Here is a 20,690-nt window from a genome sequence, read left to right as displayed (position 1 = left end):
GAGACAATCTTCATAATCTTTAAATTGGAGCTCTTTGTCCACAGTTACTCTACCAATGCCCTTGGCCTTTCTGGCAACAGCACCACTACATGTTTCAAAACTGTACATCTTGGCCCTTAACCCAGCAAATGCGACAATAACATCACCAAGTGTCTCATCTTTTAACTTGCCAGGCACCTTTTTGTTGTGGGGTTGAATCTTTGTATGTTCACTAGTATCAAAATATTTAAGCAATGCAGGCTGTGATATATCTTGATAGACATCTTCTGTCTGAATATCAAGAATAAAGCTATCTGTGTCCATGTACATCAGTTTTACACGATCACCATAAAAAGGCTTCAGCACATCATAATAGAGCTCTAGCAATTTGGCCAATTCTAATATCACAGCCCCTACATAAATAGGCTTATCAAACTTAATCTTTGTTTTTTCATGTTGAAGAGTGCCATATTGTCGTCATAAATTCTTCTGTAGTTGAAATTAGGCTTTGCTATCAATTTTTTGCTCTGGCTGGGGTCAGTAACTAATTTAACATCAGTATGTTTTCTGACATTTTCTATGGTTTTGCCATACACTGAATTGACCATCAATTTGAACAAGGTTTTATCAAATTGGGTTACAGCAAGTGTTCGAAGCTCAATGTTTGTATCGATGTATTGCTTCAACCATCTTGAGTGCCTGAACCTTAAGACTATGGTTACTTTAACACCATGATGCATCAGGAACTGGAGGTTTTTGTAATATATGACATAACCCTGTTTGGGCTCTAGAGTCATCATTAGCTTCTTCTGTTTAGAGCCAGGTGAACACTCAACCTCAGGAATTGGGGGCAGATCAGAAAATTTGTTGTGTAAATCATCAGGAATTGTCAGATCAACCTCTAAGAACAGGCCATAGTTACTGTCATCAAAATCCTGAAGATCCCCAATACTAAAATTTTCAACCCACTCAAGCTCTGCATATGGCAATTTATCCATCATAGCATAACCATACAAGCTGTTGGCATCCACATAAAGTATATAGTTTGATGGCTGTGATGGATCATAATCGGGAATATATTTGTTATTAGCTCTGGCATATCTTTGAGAACATTGTACCATGCCTCCTCTTATACATTGTTCCATAAACAGGTACATGTCCTGATCCTGAATGAGATCCAATTGCATTTTAATATTCAAAAACATTGCAGACCATGCTAGGCCTGGAGCACTGTAGAAATACATTGGATCCAGTTTATAATTTTCCATCGATGATTTTCTAAATGCCTGAAGTATATCGGATAAGAGAGTCACATCAAGTTTCAAATATGAATTGTGATAATCACCAAATGTCTGGCATTTTAAGTTGGTCCACATCAACTGGGCATGGTGATAATCATCATCAGTGATTCCGGATGCCCTGAGTTTACTGTAGAACTCTTGTTGTGGTGGCAGAGCACACTCATCAAATTTAGAAAAATCTGTAACATAATCATATGGATATACACCCTTCCGCCTAATTAATTTCAGGTCCTGATTTGGAAACAAAGCACATGTGATTTTGAATTGGTCATCAGATAATTGATTGGCCAGTGTAGCCAGGCTAGCGGACAGAATTCTGTAGGAATCAAGAAATCTTAAGTGAATAGGAACACCATTAACTTTAATTATCTTGCTAATAACTCTATATTTCTCATCATTTTCTGCTAAAATAATTAAATTCTGCTTGTCAAACCCCTCGTACCTGATCAGATGATGAAAATCATAATTGGAGGCACCATGGCAAAATATAGGGACAAATTTTGGTCTCTGGATCATAATATTACAGCTATTACACAGGGCCATTTTGAATTTACCATCTGTATGAGAATGGTGATGCACCTTGATATTTGTATCTGAAAATTCAGAATCACATACCGGGCATTTTTCTGCATTGTTGAAATCTTCAATCTGATCTTCTGTTAAAGGCATCATAGGTTTTGATTTTAATAAGATATTAGATGCTATGTCATGGCTCTCATTTTCTATTCTATGTGCAAATTCTTTGATGGCATCTGGTCCCATGTATAAATATTCTTCACTAACAACACCATCCTGTACAACCACATAATAAAAACTAGAAGGTTCATGTAGCTGGTATGATGTACTTGAAGATTCATCAGGATCTGGACTGCAGAATGCAAGGGGTTTGAGGTTTGATTCAAAATCACAGACTATATATGCTGGGTGTTCCAACAAGGCTTCAAATTTTTTGAATTTGGCATTTTCACTTGGATTAGGCATCACCATATGAACAGGTTTATGATTGCCACAGTATTTTAAATGTTCAATTAACTTGTTTTTAGCAATTTCTGCATTCTCTTCACAAACCCCATTCACCATTTTTCTACCATCAAATACAGTTAAACATCTTCTACACAACTTGAATATTGTCTTAGATTTGTCTAGTTGTTTTCTGACTAAAGCTTCAAGACTGTGTATCAGAGTGTAATGGCATGTGCTATCCTCTTCAATTAGGAGCAGATCAATCGGGACAGCAGAATCATCTTCAAGTGTACTGATTCTGAGAGGTTCTGTCAAGCAATTGCCACGACCAGTAGAACAAATAAAAACATTAATAGATAATTGTTTGCCATTGATATCCCTGGCCTTTTTTTCAAATTTATCAATATTCTGAACAGACATTGGTTATTCTAAGCCCTTCATAGCATCATCAAATTCGTGTTCATGTTGTTTATAATAAGTTATTCTCTCAGGATGCCTTAAAACTGGAAACAAAGCAGCTAAAATACACCACAAAAAACATTTCTCAACATTATTTTCTATGTTAACCACGGCTTTTTTGTTTTTAATATTGGCAGGTAATGGCAGATATGTAGAACCTTGTAATCGGCTGAATTCAGAAATATTAATATATAACTTGTGTGGAGTTCCACATAAACTCTATCCTGATTCTTTTGCAGCAAATTCAGAGTGTTTAATATTCAATTGATCTAACAAACTGCTTATTATTTTGTCTAAATTTGTATTTGAGTATACAGGTACAGTTTCTGTTATGTGGGGCTGTGTAAATTTTGTGCCATTTGATTTCTTATATTGTGTAAACAATTTGAGGGACAGCTTATAAGAGCCGTTTTGTGCATTTAGAATAGCCTGCACATCAGAATTTATACTGTTCAAAAAATTCTTAATATCACATCTTGGCTCTGATACAAAACTGTAATCCCTTAGTTGGCTAGCAAAACTGCTATGGATGGGTGCATAGCATGCCTGCTTTGCTGCTCTAGCATTAACAGGTGTTTCAAGCTTCCTTTTTAGACCAGATGTAGATGGCTGTGATGAAGTAGAAGGCTGTACAAAACAAGTACACTTATGCCTATTGTAATATGCTTTGCTTAATATTTTATGGCATTTTGGGCATATTTTTGTGGGTGTTCTGCATTTTTCTGGATCACAATTATGCCGGTGCCTAGCCCATTTAGAACTAGATATATTTTTATTACACTGATTGCAATATTTCAAGTTTGACATTTTTGTTGTTTATTTATATAAAATTTCTTGGGGTTCAAATCAAAACTCTATACTTAATAAAAAATATCAGTTGGGCTCAGCAGTGTGCTTTGTATACTTAGTGTGTGTGTGTGTGTGTGTGTGTGTGTGTGTGTGTCTGTGTGTTAATATGTTTGGCTTTCGTATTTTTGTTGTTGGTTTATTATATAAAATTTCTTGGGGTCCAAATCAAAACTCTATACTTAATAAACCTAAAAAAAACACAGGTGTCTGTCAAGTAAACCGGAAGTAAACCGGAAGTGGACCGGAAGTGGACCGGAAGTAGACCGGATGTAAATATGTGTGTGCATGAGTGGATGTGGGTGAGTGTGGGTGGCTCTTATGAGCATTTTTGGCTTAGTTTTAAGTATAGCCATAACAATATCAAGAAGACTATATCTTTAGCAGGCTTACAGACAACAGACTGACAGATTCAGCTTTTGCATACATGGCCAAATCAGTCTGTTGTGGCTTCTTCATTTGTACACTGTAATTCTTCATTTGTACACTAGAATTCATGATTCTTGGGATTTGACAGCATAGCACACTTGGGGCAATTGACCCATATGGGCATCTTGACATAGTTTTAAGTATAGCCAAATCGGTCTGTTGAGGCTTCTTCATTTGTACACTAGAATTCAGGATTCTTGGGATTTGACAGCATAGCACACTTGGGGCAATTGACCCATATGGGCATCTTGACATAGTTTTAAGTATAGCCAAATCGGTCTGTTTAATCATATGAGCTCTTCATTTGTTGTCCCAGTAATACCACAAATACCACTACTGCTACGTAGTTTTGTATCACTTTGAATGATACAAATGTCACTATCAGAACAGACTGGAGAATTGATATTTCTCAACGTTGCCATCAAGAAAGAGCATACACAGACTGTCTCTGACATGGCGTTTACCTTACAAAAATCTCCCATCGGCATGATATTGCTACCAAACAGATTTACGATCTATAAGAAACGTTGTTTTGAACATATGCTAGGGACAACTACCTAGCCAAAATGCTATACAGTGAATTCACCTGTGTGACACAGAGGATTACACATAGTAAGAAGCCATCAAATTCACAATTTGAAATCTCTATGGGAAAATCTGAAGAAAAAACTCATACCGAGTAAGGAAAATGCACCAAGTTATAGTAATATAATAATATATAATAGAAGAATAATAGAATAATTTTGTCCAGAGACCATTCGATGTTAAGAGTTTTCAAATGAATGCTAAACATCTCCATTGACACAATATTAAGTAGTTAGATAATAACGAAAGAAATACAATAAAAAAATTAATAGTTTTGCGGGTTAAGTGGTAGAGCAGCCACAGGCTGAATTTCTACCACGAGGACTTCACCAACTTACTTGACAAAAACTGTGTCGATCTTCTAGTTTCTAATGTAAATCGCTGTTCGTGCGATAAATCATACAATGCAGTGGCCATTAAGAAGCAGTATATTTGAGATTGGTAAAGTTACGTCAGTCAATATTGCGTATTGTAGCATCACATAGCACGAGTTGCATGAGCGCGAAGAGCGAAGAACCGGCGCTGGCGGTTACGAGCTTGCTGTAGAAATCGAAGCTTTCCCTCCAGAAAGGCAGCAAGGAATATAGAGTCCTGTACGCCGAACCTGCTCGGCGTCCGGCCGGGAAAGGCATTGAAAAGAGATGCTAGAACGAGTGTTGAGAGTGGAGCGTTGCAAGCGGATCGCGAAAAATAGCTATTATAATGCCATGAAGGTCAAACATATATGAAATTAGTCACGTTTTACTTTATAATCACAGCATTTAAGCATTTTTGAAATTTTAAATCTGGAAACGCCGGGCGTACGGGCGTGCTATAACGCTACGCCACTGCATGCTATTCTGTTCTTTGAGACGCGGTACTTAGTTTGAAAGCACCTTATCCATGAAGATTCGTGTGTATTTGAAGTATCTGGCCTGGTAGTAACCCAAACCACCATTTGCCTCTGAATACATGCTTTATTGTAGTCATTGCAAATGGCTGCCATACTGAGTACTTAGTATATTCGTAATGTTTGTTTACTAACAACTTTGAATCAGGCCCTTTCCATTGAAAATGTTTTAGCTCAATTCATTATGGCGAGCAACACAATGGCGAACCTCTGCCTGGAACACACAACTATGGTTCCCCCTGGGCTTAACATATTTATATCATGACCAAATGTACCCAGCATAGCTCCTTTACATTTTATAGGTGGTGTTAAGGGACTTTTGACCGTACTTGTACATTGTAATGAGGCCTTTATCAGTCACATAGCTATACATATTATTTTGTATCTTCTGATCCCATTGCAGTCCCAGTTTCATATTTCCATACGTTTTAGAGTATTTTGAAGGTCAAAGGTCAAGGTCACGAGAAAATATTTTATTTTTATCCAAAGGTAAGCTTATTACAAGGGGGCGGATTTTTGCATATTTGCATCGTTTTTTCCTTAAGGAAAATTCATGTGCTCTCTACGGATTTATCCATTTCACTTGACGTGGATTACTCTGGTAAAGTTTTATAGTGCATATAAATTTATATTTGGGACGCTAATGCAAATTTTAGCTTAATGTGCATATAATTTGCATATATTAGGAGTAGGCTAATTTTCATGTAATTCTTCGTTTAAAGTTTGTCTGCTTCATTTTCCCCATTCTTTGTGTCAGTATAACCTACTCCGTCTGGTCTTGGGCACTAGTTGTGTCAAGGACATTCCGAAACTCATGATGTTGCAGGTGGTCTGGTTGCGAATATCGAGAAAACCGACCCTTTCATCAACCAACGGCCTTTCAGAGATATGAGTCACATTTCCAAATTCGAGAGACAAAATTGGTGTCGCGTTATTTGAGGATTGTTTGTTAATGTGACATCTTGATAAATCTGTAAATGTGTGTGTGTGTGTGCGTGCTGCAGAAGTGACAATAAATGCCGAAGGAGAGAAGCAGGCCCGTACCCAGGGGGAGCTAAGGTGACCATGGCCTTCCCTCGAGCCATGAAATATTTTGATACAAACCTACAAAAATAAAATGGATAATTTTCAATATTTTGAAAGAATTTAGATTTTCTTCTTGCATAAATGAATGGGTTGTCTCTGGAGAGAGGCAGACTCCTGAAGTCTGCAGTCTGGTACATTTAGTAATTTTAGTTTTATACCATTTATGCGAAGCTACTAAATGTTCCAATTTGGTCGGGAGAGTTCGCCATATTTACTCCCTGTTTTGACTTTTTTCGAACTGTAGTCTTGATGAGAAGATTCTCTCTTTTTGCAGTTAATTCACATTCAGACTAGGCATGGCCAGATACGGATCCTGCCGGATAAGAAATCCGGATCCGGTTGGTTCCGGATCCTAAGTACTTTCGGATCCGGATCCAGAACTCTCGCATCCGGGTCCAGAACTTTCGGATCCGAATCCAGAATTTTCGGATCCGGATCCAGTACTTTCGGATCCGGATCCGTTTTGCCATCCCACATGCGCTTCTTTGGAAAGTAAGAATGTGTTTATAACATATTGTTACATGCTAATATACATATAATATACATACATACACACATATATATAGTGTATGTGTGTGCGTGCTCGATTTGTAATTAATTAATACACTTACAATGGAGGTCTAAGTCTCCCCCTCCGATTTCCATGAAACTTGGCAGGTGTGTAGAGGCCCCCCCTCAAATGTCAAGATGAGGAGAAATTGAAGTGGGGATCTGACCCCGAAACCACGTAAATATGGCATAGGAAGAAACAGGGACCATGGGGCCTCTTTATACACGTGTCAAATTTCATGGGAATCGGAGGGGGACACAGGGGTCAGATAATCCCCACGTCAATTTTTTCTCATCTTGACATTTGATGCGGGTTTTGCCCCCTAAAACAGTTTTTAGCTGAAACACAAAAAACACGTATTTCTTCCTTTGGGCCTCTCTATACACCTGCCACGTTTCATGGAAATCGGAGGGGAACACAGGGGTCAGATCCCCACTTCAATTTGTCCTCATCTTGACATTTGAGGGGAGGTTGCCCCCTAAAACCGTTTTTTAGCTGAAACAAAAAAACACGCATTTCTTCATTTGGGTCCGTTTATACACACAGCTGCCAAGTATCATGGAAATCGGAGGGGGACACAGGGGTCAGATCCTCACTTCAATTTGTCCTCATCTTGACATTTGAGGGGGTTTTGCCCCTCTAAAACTGTTTTTTTAGCTGAAACAAAAAAAAAACACGTATTTCTTCCATTGGCGCCCACTGTACACCTGCCAAGTTTCATGGAAATCGGAGGGGGATACTTAGATAACCTCCCTTGTTAGTCTTACACTTTGTAATTATTTAACACTGCATATATTATAATGTTTTATTTTAATTTGTAGAACTGTTACTGTAGAACAATTGTATAATTTTTGTATAACATTTCTATCTTGTTAAATGTGTTAAAGGTTTCATCCTGGAATGGAATGTCTCACATTTATGTGTGTTTTCATTTCCAATACATTCGAATGAATACATATTCGTTTCAATGGCATTTACAAATGCTCCCACCTCTGACATGCGTGCACGAGTGTGTTAGCCGATGCGTAGCAAAGTATTTTAGGAACAGCACTTGAAAAAATTCTTGTAGGACTAACGAAAAATTTCTTTGTAATCGAAGATCATAATACCTTTTAAGGTGTGGTAATATTATAATGGGATTGAGATACGAAACTCTCGGATCAGGATCCGGATTTTCGGATCCGGATCCAGATCCGAATCTTTCGGACCCAGATCCGGATCCAGATCCGGAACTTTCGGATCCGGATCCAGATCCGAAACTTTCAGACCCGAATCCGGATCCGGAATTTTCGGATCCGGATCCAGATCCGTAACTTTTGGATCCGGAACCGGATCCGGATCCGTTTGGCCATCCCTAATTCAGACATGTTATTCATTATAAGGATCATTCCATTGCGTTGTTGTCACATTCAGGGTACGAATTACCATGGCGGAAGGGGAATCTCCCACCTTCCCACCAACGATCTTGTTCTATTAAAATTTTTGCCCTCATCAAAATTTTCCGAGGGTAAGAGTTTGGGTTATAACAACAAAGATAAGCAATTAGTTTGGACTTCAAACATGTTTTACTAAGAATAACATCATAAGCACATACAAAGAAATAATAACAAAGAATTATGTCAGCATGTGTGTGAATGTTGGATACATCTCTTGTTCTCTTTCTCTCTTTAGGGCTGTTAACAGCATGGGGTAAAAACGTACTTCTACAGTCATAGATAAGATTTTAAAATTATATCAAATTGGACTAGTAAGAAATGGAGCCGTAGCTGAAAAGCTGGTTGGCATTGTCACCCTCCCTGGAACATAGAAATTAGACCGACCTGTCATTTCTCCTCCATTTCTCACCTCCTTTCGTCGGGAATAAAACATAGCACTTACATGTTAATTTAATTGGAAACGAATGTCTTCTTAAAGTTTCTCATTTTTTGTCCCTCCACCTAGTTATTCTTTAATTTGCAATCGAATTTGAACAATAACACACACTGCTTCAATGAAGATGGTGTGGGATGCACAAGCGAATGTCCTTTTATTAGCCACATTTATTGAATGCTAAGTTTTCTTTTCGTCGGATTGAACGAAAAAGAGTAAGTACATAACATTTCTAAAATGTCTAAGTATGCCAGCTACATCTAGGAAGTGCAAATTCGGTGCAGGGGTGTGCGAAAATCATTCTCCTCCTGGGCGCCGAAATCTCTAACTACAACTCTGATAAGGAAATGTTACCTTTCGAGAGACCATTAAGAGATTTACACCATTATAAAAACATAACACAATAAAAGTTTGAAAATTTATTTATCATTTTTAATAAAAGCAATAATTAAATAAAATCTCACCTTTAGCGATTAAAGACATTTCACCTATCTTATAATTTCTTGACATTTTGAACCAGTCGTTAAAGGAATTAATTTGCTAGTTTATAAATGTAGCAATTATTTTTTTAAATGTTTATAAATATAAATATATACATAAATAAATAAATAATGATATTAATTAATTATTTAATAATTGACACATATTTATATACATACATATTATCTATGTATATATATAACCAAGATTTTTGGCTTGGCCCTCCCCCCCCCCCTTCATCAAAAATATCCTGGGTACGGGCCTGGAGAGAAGTAACAGCATATTGCTCCAACAGTTGGATACAAGGTAAAGATGGCTTTACCACTGCCGGCAGAGTTATTTATTGTCAAGTATTCTCTAAACATGTAAAACTTACGTTAATTTTTGCGGACAATGTTGCTGTATAACCTAGTGAAGAATCATTCTGTTGTTTCAATATAAAATAAGAAGACAGTAGAAACTAAAGAATGATGAAGATATGCACTTTGAGCATATTTTATTCTTAAATTATACATAATTAAAATACCATCACTTTTTGCGATTGTGTCTGTCTATAGATTGCAGCTAAATATTCAAACATCATACTGGTGAGGATTAAACATGATCTTTTGGTGATTTTCTTCACGAAAGGAGTAGTGAGTTTGCAGTGCAAGTTTTACTATTAAAGTAATTGTAAGGAAAAAGATGGCAGTCCTATAGAAACTGAGATATCGTCCGCGGGATTTGTGTGTACTTACTGATATATTAAATGCCATTTTTATTGGCGTATAACAAACACGGTTTCTGGTTATGATAAGGAAAATTGACACAATTATATCTCGTATATAACCTGGAGCACAATTTATGTTTAAAAAATTATGCTTTTCTTATTCTTTGGTCTAAACCTGTTGTTATGTGGACAAAGACGGAATATCGTTGTGTATTATTTTCCATTAAATCTCAAGCGACAAATAACGTTTTTTATATTTCCATGCTACGGTAGGTGCGAACCAGAGATTCATAGAGCAGACGGTTTGCTGCCTGAGTTCAATATGTAGGCTGACCATATTTGTTTGGGTCCAACCCAGGACATATTCGCGATCAACTCGTCACTGCTGAAGTTCAGGTTTTTTTACAAAAAAATTGAAATTACTGAAAAGCTTTAACATTTTATAGTAACATTAAACTATAAATTGTACAATATAAAATATTAACATTATTTTCTAAAATCAATCAATTAATTTTCAAATGTTTAATTGAATAATACATTTTCTGATGTTTAGAAACCTCTCTGTTCTAGGTAGCATTATCTGTTAGTTGACTAAGTTGTACTTTTCACTCGACATGACTTCTTCCAGAAATGGCTTGTTTGTTTTAATAAATGTGGCGTCTTTAGCAGCACAATCCAGATCACTGTTATTCCCATTTTTGGCTTTTAAAAAATCTCTTATGTTTGATGAAGCAGTAGTATTAATAGCACTCCTATGTTTAACTGTTTTCACGTGGTCTTCAATATCACCTCTTCCTTTATGTGCAAAAGAAAATACTCCATTACAGAGCGTACATTGCACACTGTCGTTACACAGTTTTAAGAATTTGAATTCCTGTTGCAGGTTAACGTTAAATCAAATACACACTTTCTTTTGCCCATTGCCAAATGCAAAAGCCCTTGTAAATAGTTATAATTATCAAAAGCGTGTAGACGAGTTACTTCACACGCTTGCAAGACCACCAAAACGCTCACGGAAGTACAGAAACGGAACCGCTCGGAAGTCGATATCTCGAACTCGAAGGAAGAAAAGGTGTAATCAATCCTTATAATCGATCGATCCTTGCCGGTCATAAATTCTGGTCGTGAATATAGATTCTCAAGGCCCCGGACATTTTGCAATCCCGGACATAACCCCGGACAAAACTAAAAAACCAGGACTGTCCGGGCTAATCCCGGACGTATGGTAAGCCTATCAATATGTCTAGAATATATTTATCTCCGTGCGAATTTTATCGCCACCAGAACCGCACGTTAAATGTAGCAATCCAGCATTGCTTCCTTTGAATTGACGGTTAAGGTGATTGATTCACATTTGGAGTGTTTGCAGCTTGAATCCCCTCACTAGGCCATTCAGACCATTATGGTATGTCTGTAGTTGTACATACCATGTGCAATTTATGATTGTGTTGTTAATTTGAATCAAAATGCAGTTAATCTGAATCTTAAATGAAGTATTAAAAATATAGTAAGATTTGAATGATAGTTTTGAAATGACAAAGATTAAATTTTCTTCTTCCTTTGTCCATCCAATCTCTTTTCGATATTGTTCAAAAGAAAATAGTACCAGGATAAGTTGAGAAAGCTGAATTGGAGCAGTAGTCAGCAATAGCTCCCAGAAACCCAGATTTGCAGTTCCTACGATGGGTGAATTCGATGTTGGGGTACCTGTCCAGGGTTTGCCTGAGTATTCCACAACTGAAAATTATTTATTTTTATATTTGAAAATTCTCAATAGAGAAAAATCCATTTTACATGAGGATATCAACAAACAAATGAAACGAACAAATACTGTCCAGTGGCATCTTGTGAAATGGAAAGAACATTATCAAAATACAAAGACTTATTTTCTGACAATCGAAATAGTCTGTTACCTGAAAACATCGATAAATAACTTCTAGTGTATGCTAATGTAAAAAGATAAGATATTGATTAATGCAACGAAAAAAGCATAATGTTTCCAACAAGATACGTATATTATTATAATTGCAATATTGCAATTTTTAGAGCTAGCCTCCAGACAAAGGAAGCGTGTAACATAATCATTTTGTTATATGAAACTAAAACATTTGTAAATTAGTATTTTGGTAACCCTCGACAGCAAAATTGATCACACTTTGATTTCTATAATTGCGTTCAGTGAGTTACTGATACATTTACTTCGCATGTAATTCGTACAGAACCTTAAAGTAGGTTATTTTGATAATTTTTAGTGCATATTTTAAGTGCATATTTTGGCTTTTCTTAGTGCATGTAAATCCGCCCCTTACTTATTAAATATCATTGGAAAGCTTGTTCAATTCCCTGCACACTATATTTTCAGCTTCCTAGCTCACATAGGAGCAGAGTTACAGCACATTTAGTATAGCTAAACGAGCTCAGAAAGGGCAATTTATGCGAACTTTGACCTTCAATAATTTTACAATTACAAGACGCACGAGGCTCAAAATTTTCACGGCAACTAAGTTCCATGCATGTTTTTAACTCCCCAAATTTCATGGAAATCGGAGATGGATCAAGTTGAAAATTGCAAATATCTGTGTTAATTTGGCATGGAATGACTCAAATGCGAAATATTCACATTATTTACGAAGTAAAAACACAATTTATATCACACCATGCATATAGGTATTGTGAACTAAACGTTGTAATATGCGCCCTACTTTGGCCTGGAGATAACATTCACCAAAATTCCTCTGGAAGTGAAAACATGGGGCCAGAAATGCTTCATTTCTGAGTAATGAGACGAACATCTGGACTTATCGGTATAATTGAACTTCTCATACTGAGAGGCTTATGGAGCCTGCTCGGAGAATCGGATTTTGATGAACATGGTATACATACTATGCAACTTAGCTGTAAAAAAAGACACGCTCAACCTCAACTGCATAAAGCAGGATCTACCATACAGAGGGACAGTGAAAGCAAGCTGTTATCAGAGTCCATTATTCTAGGAAATTAGTTACGAATTCAAAACCAGAAACTTAGATCTTTTCCTTTTTATTGTAACAGTGCAAAAGTACTTTTATAGAATGGTAACAATCAAAAAGAAAATATATTCCTTTTCTTTATATATCCATAATCAGACAACTCTATGATATGCAACTTAAATTTATATCCTACAATTTAATTGATTAATAATTGGGGGATAATACGTGAGTAGTGAATGCGGCCATACGACCGAGAATTCTAAGAATAGGTTCCTCAATACCCAAACTAATATTAATTTAATTAGAAGTTAGAATAACAAAAACCTAATATAGGGTAAAGAAATGAACAAATAAACTATAGAATTTTAAAGGAACCACACTACGTAAATTCCCCATCATATCGCCACACTTACCATACACGTTTACAGTCAGAGCTACACTGCTCTTTCCCCCGTGACCGTTGCCTCGAGACCAACGTTCTCGTTTCCTCCTGGCGGCTCTGAGCATAACAGCCCATCAAATCCAGGCATGACATCCGTTGCAATGTTACCAGCACATTTAGTACATTTGTGGGCAGAGGGTTATAACTATGAAGACCATGAGTTGGAAATTCTTACGAAAAAAGTAGTCCAAAGTTTCATGAGCAGGTGGAAATGTGGTGCATAAGTATATAATACGTATTATATGCTGCTAGTAATAAATAACATGAAAAAAATATTTCATACAAGTTCTTGCATTGGAGTATAGGTGTGTGAAATTTGTTAATACACAATAAAAGAATAACCCGTGATTCTACAGCCCGTAAGGGCCTTGAACTACTGCCAGTCTTCCTCCCACAGTCCTACCTAAAGGTGTAAAGATCTCCAACCGGTAATGGGGTGACGTGGGTTCAGTACGTCGAACCCTCAGGCGTTATAGGAGATTTTTATGATTGGGTTACGCTACTCACTCGTAGCTCCCCTATTTTCTCACGATGGTGGGTTGCCATCGGTCCTACACACAGGCCGAGAACCCACAGACTGAACCCAGTTGCACTCCAACCCATGCCGTCCCGCAGTCTGAGTCCAAAGCACAGCGCCTTAGACCGCACGGCCAAGGAGGAGGACATGCGTTTTGAGCGCAAATGTTTACAGCATACAAAGAGCGGCAACACAATATTGCTTTAAATGTAATAGAATTCTAAGGCAGTAGTATTTCACGACATATTATTTATCAATAATTTTATTTTTGAAGTTTCTAATAAAGCTTACAATATCTCTATAATTCCTCCATCATAAAGCCAAACACCCATTTCTCAATCCTCATTTGCAAATGATACTATACATTCCATTACTCAGTCCCCTTTTTTATCACAACGTTGTACGCTTCTTGTGATTCTGGCAATACTATTCCTTTCACGTGGCGCTCTTTATTTGGGCGTACGGGAGGACCAATCCTCAACGACTTTTGTTCCCCGCTTCATCTATCAAGGGGCCCGTTCCTAAAGTCACACGAGTTTGACAGGTACCTCTCTATAAAGACCACTTTCCTGTCATAGGTATAACGAGGACTCTCCTATAGGAACGTTACTTTATCGTTTTCTAAGATTCAGGACGCTCCTATACAACGGCCTCTTTCCAAACAGACATTTTGTGGACTTTGTTGGAAATGCAGACAAATTATATTTTGTTAATGTAATAAAGCCGCAAATTTTAAAGAAAATGAGGATTTTAGAAGATTGCTAGAAATTGAAGAATGATAATTATATATTATATATTTATAGCAGTTCATTTTATCACCTTTTTTAAACACAGGAACAATTATGGATTCTTTCCACTGTTGAGGGATTTCTTCTTTATTCCATATTAAACAAATTTATTTATGAATGTGACATATTAATGAATTTCCACCATATTTAATTAACTCAGCTGGTATTAAATCAATGCCATGTGCTTTGTTATCCTTTAGCCTTTTAATAGCATCTTTAACTTCAGTGAAGTTATGTTCTGGAACTAAAGGTTCTGCTGTGTGCACTTCATTTACTTCTGATTTATCTCCTACATGGACATTTAAAAGGTCATTAAAGTAGTTCTTCCATCTATTTAGAATATCGCTTGGGTCAGCTAGAAAATCACCGTCTTTATCTTTTATCAAGTTTACTTTAGGCTGCCACCCCTTTCTAAACTCATTTACACCTTTATATAAATCTCTGATATTTTTATCTTTGCTGTTTGTTTCAATTTCGTTAATTTTGCTTTTCAAGTAATCTCTTTTTTTACTTCTAAACGTGCGGTTAACTTCTCGTTTTATTCTATTATAAATCATCATCATAATCATAATCATAACATTATAATATATGTTTAGTAAATGTATAAGAAATTATAATATTTTTCTAGATATTTCCTTTGGACAGTCCAAGACTAGACTCCACAATTTTAATTATTCCTTTTTTAAATTTATTACATTCCAATGAAAAAAGTCCATTTCCTTTCCAAGTATCGAGCTCAAACATCGATATGCGTATTAATCGATTGTTCCTCGCTGTTCGAGTACGTTGTCTTCCCCCGCCAGATGGCTCTGCTTGTACTGGGTATGAATAGTCTGTGGTTTATAAGGTCTTAGAAAAGTGTTCGCACAAGTCAATATAGAATATGCTCAGTGTCTCATCCTGTAATAGATAATCCTTGCATATAGGGTCTTCACCCCGTGTGCTCTCTGCCCAACAGGGTCTTCACCCTCGATACGTAGGCTTAGCTGTCTGAGGATCACTTCGGAAATCTGGAAGGGGGAGAGGTCTTCACCTAACCCAACCAGGACCTTTCCTTTGATTATCATCAGCAGAATCAGATATAAGGCAATCCAGGGTCTTTACCCAGGAGTACCTAATTCTCATCGCTTACGAGATATTTAGTATTTTCCTAGGATCAAGCAAAATCAAGCGGTATTACATGAGCTGATAATATTCAGATCAGACTAGAAAAGACAGCAACATTATCATCATCACAATCTATTCGAGGACAGAACAGATAAATTCCGACCTGTATCGCTGGCAACGGACCAGGTGTTACCTCAGCCTTACTAAAGAGTCCGATATAGAAGGTAACGATACCTGTACATTCTCAAAATGAGAATGGAATTTAATGGAAAATATTAACAGGAATGTTTCCTGTTGTTGTGCAAAAGAAATTACCACACGGTAAAATCGGATGTTAACAACTCAGTAAGTGATTCTGAAATTATTTTGAAATGCTTATCACGAAAATGAAAACCATTTTTTCACATGACATTAGGATTTTTCACAATTTCAGAATCAAAATTATCATATTCGCCATTTCATTATGTCTCTTACAGAAAGCAATAAATGGCAACACTGCTAAACCTTGCTTCCATGTTAATAAAACATTAAAATACTGACGAAGGGAAAATTTATTGTATAAGAAATATATACACCAAAAAGTAACGTTTCCACCCTCTAACAGGTATTTTTTATACAATAAATTCTGCCTTGGTCAGTATTTTAATGTTTTAAAAGCAAGAAAGGAAATTTATAGAAGGGAAATTTCTGTTATTTACAATATTTTGAATGCTGATCACGGAAATGACATCAATATCTTTCCATCACTTCAGGATTTTCTCCCACGTCACTAAGTTCAACGTACCAACCATATTATAACATTGAGTTTTGGACATTTTGCGAAGGAAATTTTCATGAGAGATTTCAAAAATAAATCTTACATAATTAAAGTCCATACAATTTTCATTCCAATATGTCTGGTGAAGGTAGAAAGTGAATTAAATGGTTACTATTCTCTATGCATTTACAGTTCAAAATTGTAGAAAAGAAAACCAATATTTTGCTACCATCTAAACAGAGTCATCTATTGGGGAAATGATGGAACTACACATTTTATTGTGAAATTAAGGCAGTTAATACGTATATTGCTGTTTTATGAAACACTAGACGTGATGGGTATAAATGGATTTCATTTTTGGAATCAGCATCTAAAATAATTCAAAGACAACAGTCATCTGCTGGACATCCAAAGCCATGCAGGCCGGTGAATTAATAAACATGGTTAGTCAAATATTTGTCAGTTGGAAGTACTCTGCTAACTTCTGTGTTAACGATTTTTTGAAGTAATACTTGATGAATAAATCGAAAGTGGAAAGTTAACAATACCTTTAAGAATCTATTGTAGTCCCGTGCTTAGTTATCCACTATGAAGGTATGGACAAAACTATTCCTCTGTTCGACAAAGTACACTTTATGCGAGACATTTTTAATGCGCAAAACTTGCATGCAGGTATTACGTAACACTTGAAAAAACGTGTTTGTAATCACCGAATGTTTATTTCGACAACTTAGGAAAGAGAATCGCTCACTGCGACTGTTGTATTGAAGATAAACGACAATTATTTCTCAAATCAAGTAGGGTAATTTTGACGGATATTTACGGGATTTACCTCCTTCTCTTTCAGTCAAGTTTTACCATATGACCCCATAATGATTACGAGGTTCACAAAGTATGTTTTCTTAATTACTTTTAGGAGTCGTACGGACTTATATTAAATGAAGTTCCACGTGCACTTTTTCCCATGACATGAGGCATACATGGGGTATAGGGTAGGTCACCAAAAATTCTTCGATTTCTTCTATTTTTGGGTGAAGTGATAATCATCACGCTCCGGCCGCCTTTACCACCCAGGTTTCCCTCCAGGTACCCATTATTTGAGGCTGTGTGCAGCACCGAATTAAGACGAAATTGGGCCTGATGCTTGAAATCTTCGGTGAACAATAAACACAACGACGTTATAGTTACGTCACAGCGCAAAGAGTAATAGTAACTGTATAATAAGTAACGCTGTGTCTAGGCGTCCGAAAAAGGGGCTCCAAATTTGATTCTAAGATTTATTTTCAGGTTAATATAGGAAAAAAAAACTGTCCAGCTTTCGAAAAATTCTCGTCTGTTTTCATCTGGACCTATTTCAGGAATGGGCCTAATGCTGCAGCATCAATAGCACCCACCTTAATCCTACCCTGGCTGTGTGAACCTCAGAGCCACTTCAAGATTGACACCCACTGCGACCCAGAGAAATGCGGCAACAGATCGGCCTCTCAGTGGGTAATAACCTTTAAGAAAACCTGCAGACTTCTGGCACGGAAATTCCGCGTTTCGGTTCATCACGTTTACGTATAGGGGTTACACCTTTACAGCACATTTTTTCACACAGTTTTGTTCGACTGTAACGTGCTTTGTATGTTGAATGAATTCGATGATATTTTTTTCTGGAAACATTGTATCGTGTATGTACAGTCACGGACACTTCTGGGTTGTAACGACCCTATTGAAGAAGCACTGAAACAAGCCATCCATGTCTGACCACCAAGCGCCTTGTGACTAGACAACCCAACCAGCATTGAAATTCTGTGGCTTGTATACCAGTCACGGGTATACATCTCTATAAATTGAGTAGTGATGCCAAAGAGAAATACGAGATGAAGATTGTCGATCGTAATGTCTCGTGTTCTCGACATGGAATAATACTCGGTCCACGTTACGTTCCATTATTTAATGTTGTTTGGGAACGAACCTGACGGACTGGGTTTATATTTTCACTGCTTCCATTACAGTAAATTCCATATTTTACAATTATATTTATGCTTTGAACGAAAATAATACCCAGAAAAATATCGAACACACGTGCACACCACTCTTCTCACACACATGCACGTGAAAACAAACACACAAAGCTTATAACGATAAAATCTTGCTAATTATCAGGTAAATCAATTAATCATCGTAATAAGCAATAATATGCATTGGATTGTGGCTGTTCACCGGGACTTGGACGGCAGAGTGCGAAGGACTAGCCTGTTTCCCGAGAGAAGAGGCCGAGCCTCGGGTAAAGAAATATAAAAATACAACTTTATTACCAATGATCAGATTCAACTGAAATTAAAGACAGCCCAGCAGCAGATTATCATCGACGAAATCCCCAAAGCAGAATTTGATAGGAGATAAATTAAGCCCGATATTAAAGGTTAAACAGCTAGACTGGATAACAATAGCTACAGACTTCCTGGCACGGTCTTCGGAACGAACGTGCAGGTTACAATGGACCCAGTTTTAGGCTAACCTCTCCTCGAGGTGCTTTTTGAAAGGGTCAAAGAACTCCAAATATACGGGCGAAGTTAGCAGGACAAGAGCCTAGGACTTGAGGACAATTTAGCAACGCTTGGACAGAGAGGGTACAGTAACGAACCTTTTGAATAGCAAATAAATAGACGAGCAGAGAAGCGGAAGACACAGTATTATTCAGATTTTCTTCGACGCGCTATCAGACAGTTTTACTCGGGTTTTCTTCGACGCGCTATCAGACAGTTTTACTCAGATTTTTCTTCGACGTGTTATCATCGTCAATCTCTCGCGAACCACCCGCTTAAAGTATCCGCTTTGTGTGTCGCACCGTTCCGTGTTGTGTTATTTCGCACGTGTCTGTGTACTATCAATATGGAGTAGAGACAGAGAAAGGCCCTGCTGGGGGGCGTCCGACCCAGTTGCCACCTAGGAAGATGCGGAGATCCTATCTTATCGCCAGGAAACCATCTATTGACCACGCCTACAAACTTCCACATCTCCACCACGAGGACTTCAGTCTGAGCCGACAAAGGTAAGCCGTGAATGGAACGTGCAAATGGATAAGCTTCGTTCGCCCCGTCGTGACATCCAATGAATTCGCTTTAATTACATAAAAAAATCTCGAAATGACATTGCTTATTACGGTGGTTAAATTGCATCAACAATATTTTTAACATGTAAAACCGTACAGCTTTCATTTATTCAATTATCCAAAGTATTTAATATTCAGATTGTACGACGCTATAAATTGTCAATATAATTATATATATCAGTGATCCTCGTTAACCTCAAAATTAACAATATATAGATTAACATTCATTCAACAACAACAACATAAAAGGAGTAGTGTTTTTACAGTGCAGGTTAAGCTCCTACCGGAACAGTTTTTCCGTAAATGCAAAAGTAAATGTCAAATTAAGAACAGTTTAAATTAATGTAGCTAACTTGAAACCTGCCGCCGAACTATTATTGTATTAATTACTCATGTATTTTGGATTGCCGAGAAATGAATGCAAGTGTGAAAGTATGAGTGAAAGGGGCAATGATGTAATGTTTATGCATGTGCTCTTTTATAGAAATTACAGTATATATATATAGAACTAACCCTGTAGTGTGATTTTCTACCCTATGTAATCTCTTGGGCTCCAACTGATGGCACTTACCCTGGGACAAAAGGTAAATAGGTTCTTAATGATTGCCTTTTGTTTATTTGTTTAATTGTTTTTTTTGTGGGTTTGACCTTACCCTCGTAACGTAGAATCAGAATGACGTCAGGCACGTTAAATAAGTAGACGTCGCGTTACGTTATAAAAGATGGCGCCCGAACATGCGACAGGTAGGTTCGACGAGTAATTCCGAACAAGTGACATGTATATTCGACGAGTAATCCCGAACATGCGACATGTAGGTTCGACGAGTAATCCCGAACATTCGACGTGTAGGTCCGAGTAGGCCCG

Source organism: Lepisma saccharinum, chromosome 29 (assembly GCF_977018435.1).
Source record: "Lepisma saccharinum chromosome 29, izLepSacc3.1, whole genome shotgun sequence".
NCBI lineage: Eukaryota > Metazoa > Arthropoda > Insecta > Zygentoma > Lepismatidae > Lepisma > Lepisma saccharinum.
The sequence above is the reverse complement of the archived record's forward strand: the minus strand, read 5'-3'. Positions refer to the sequence as shown.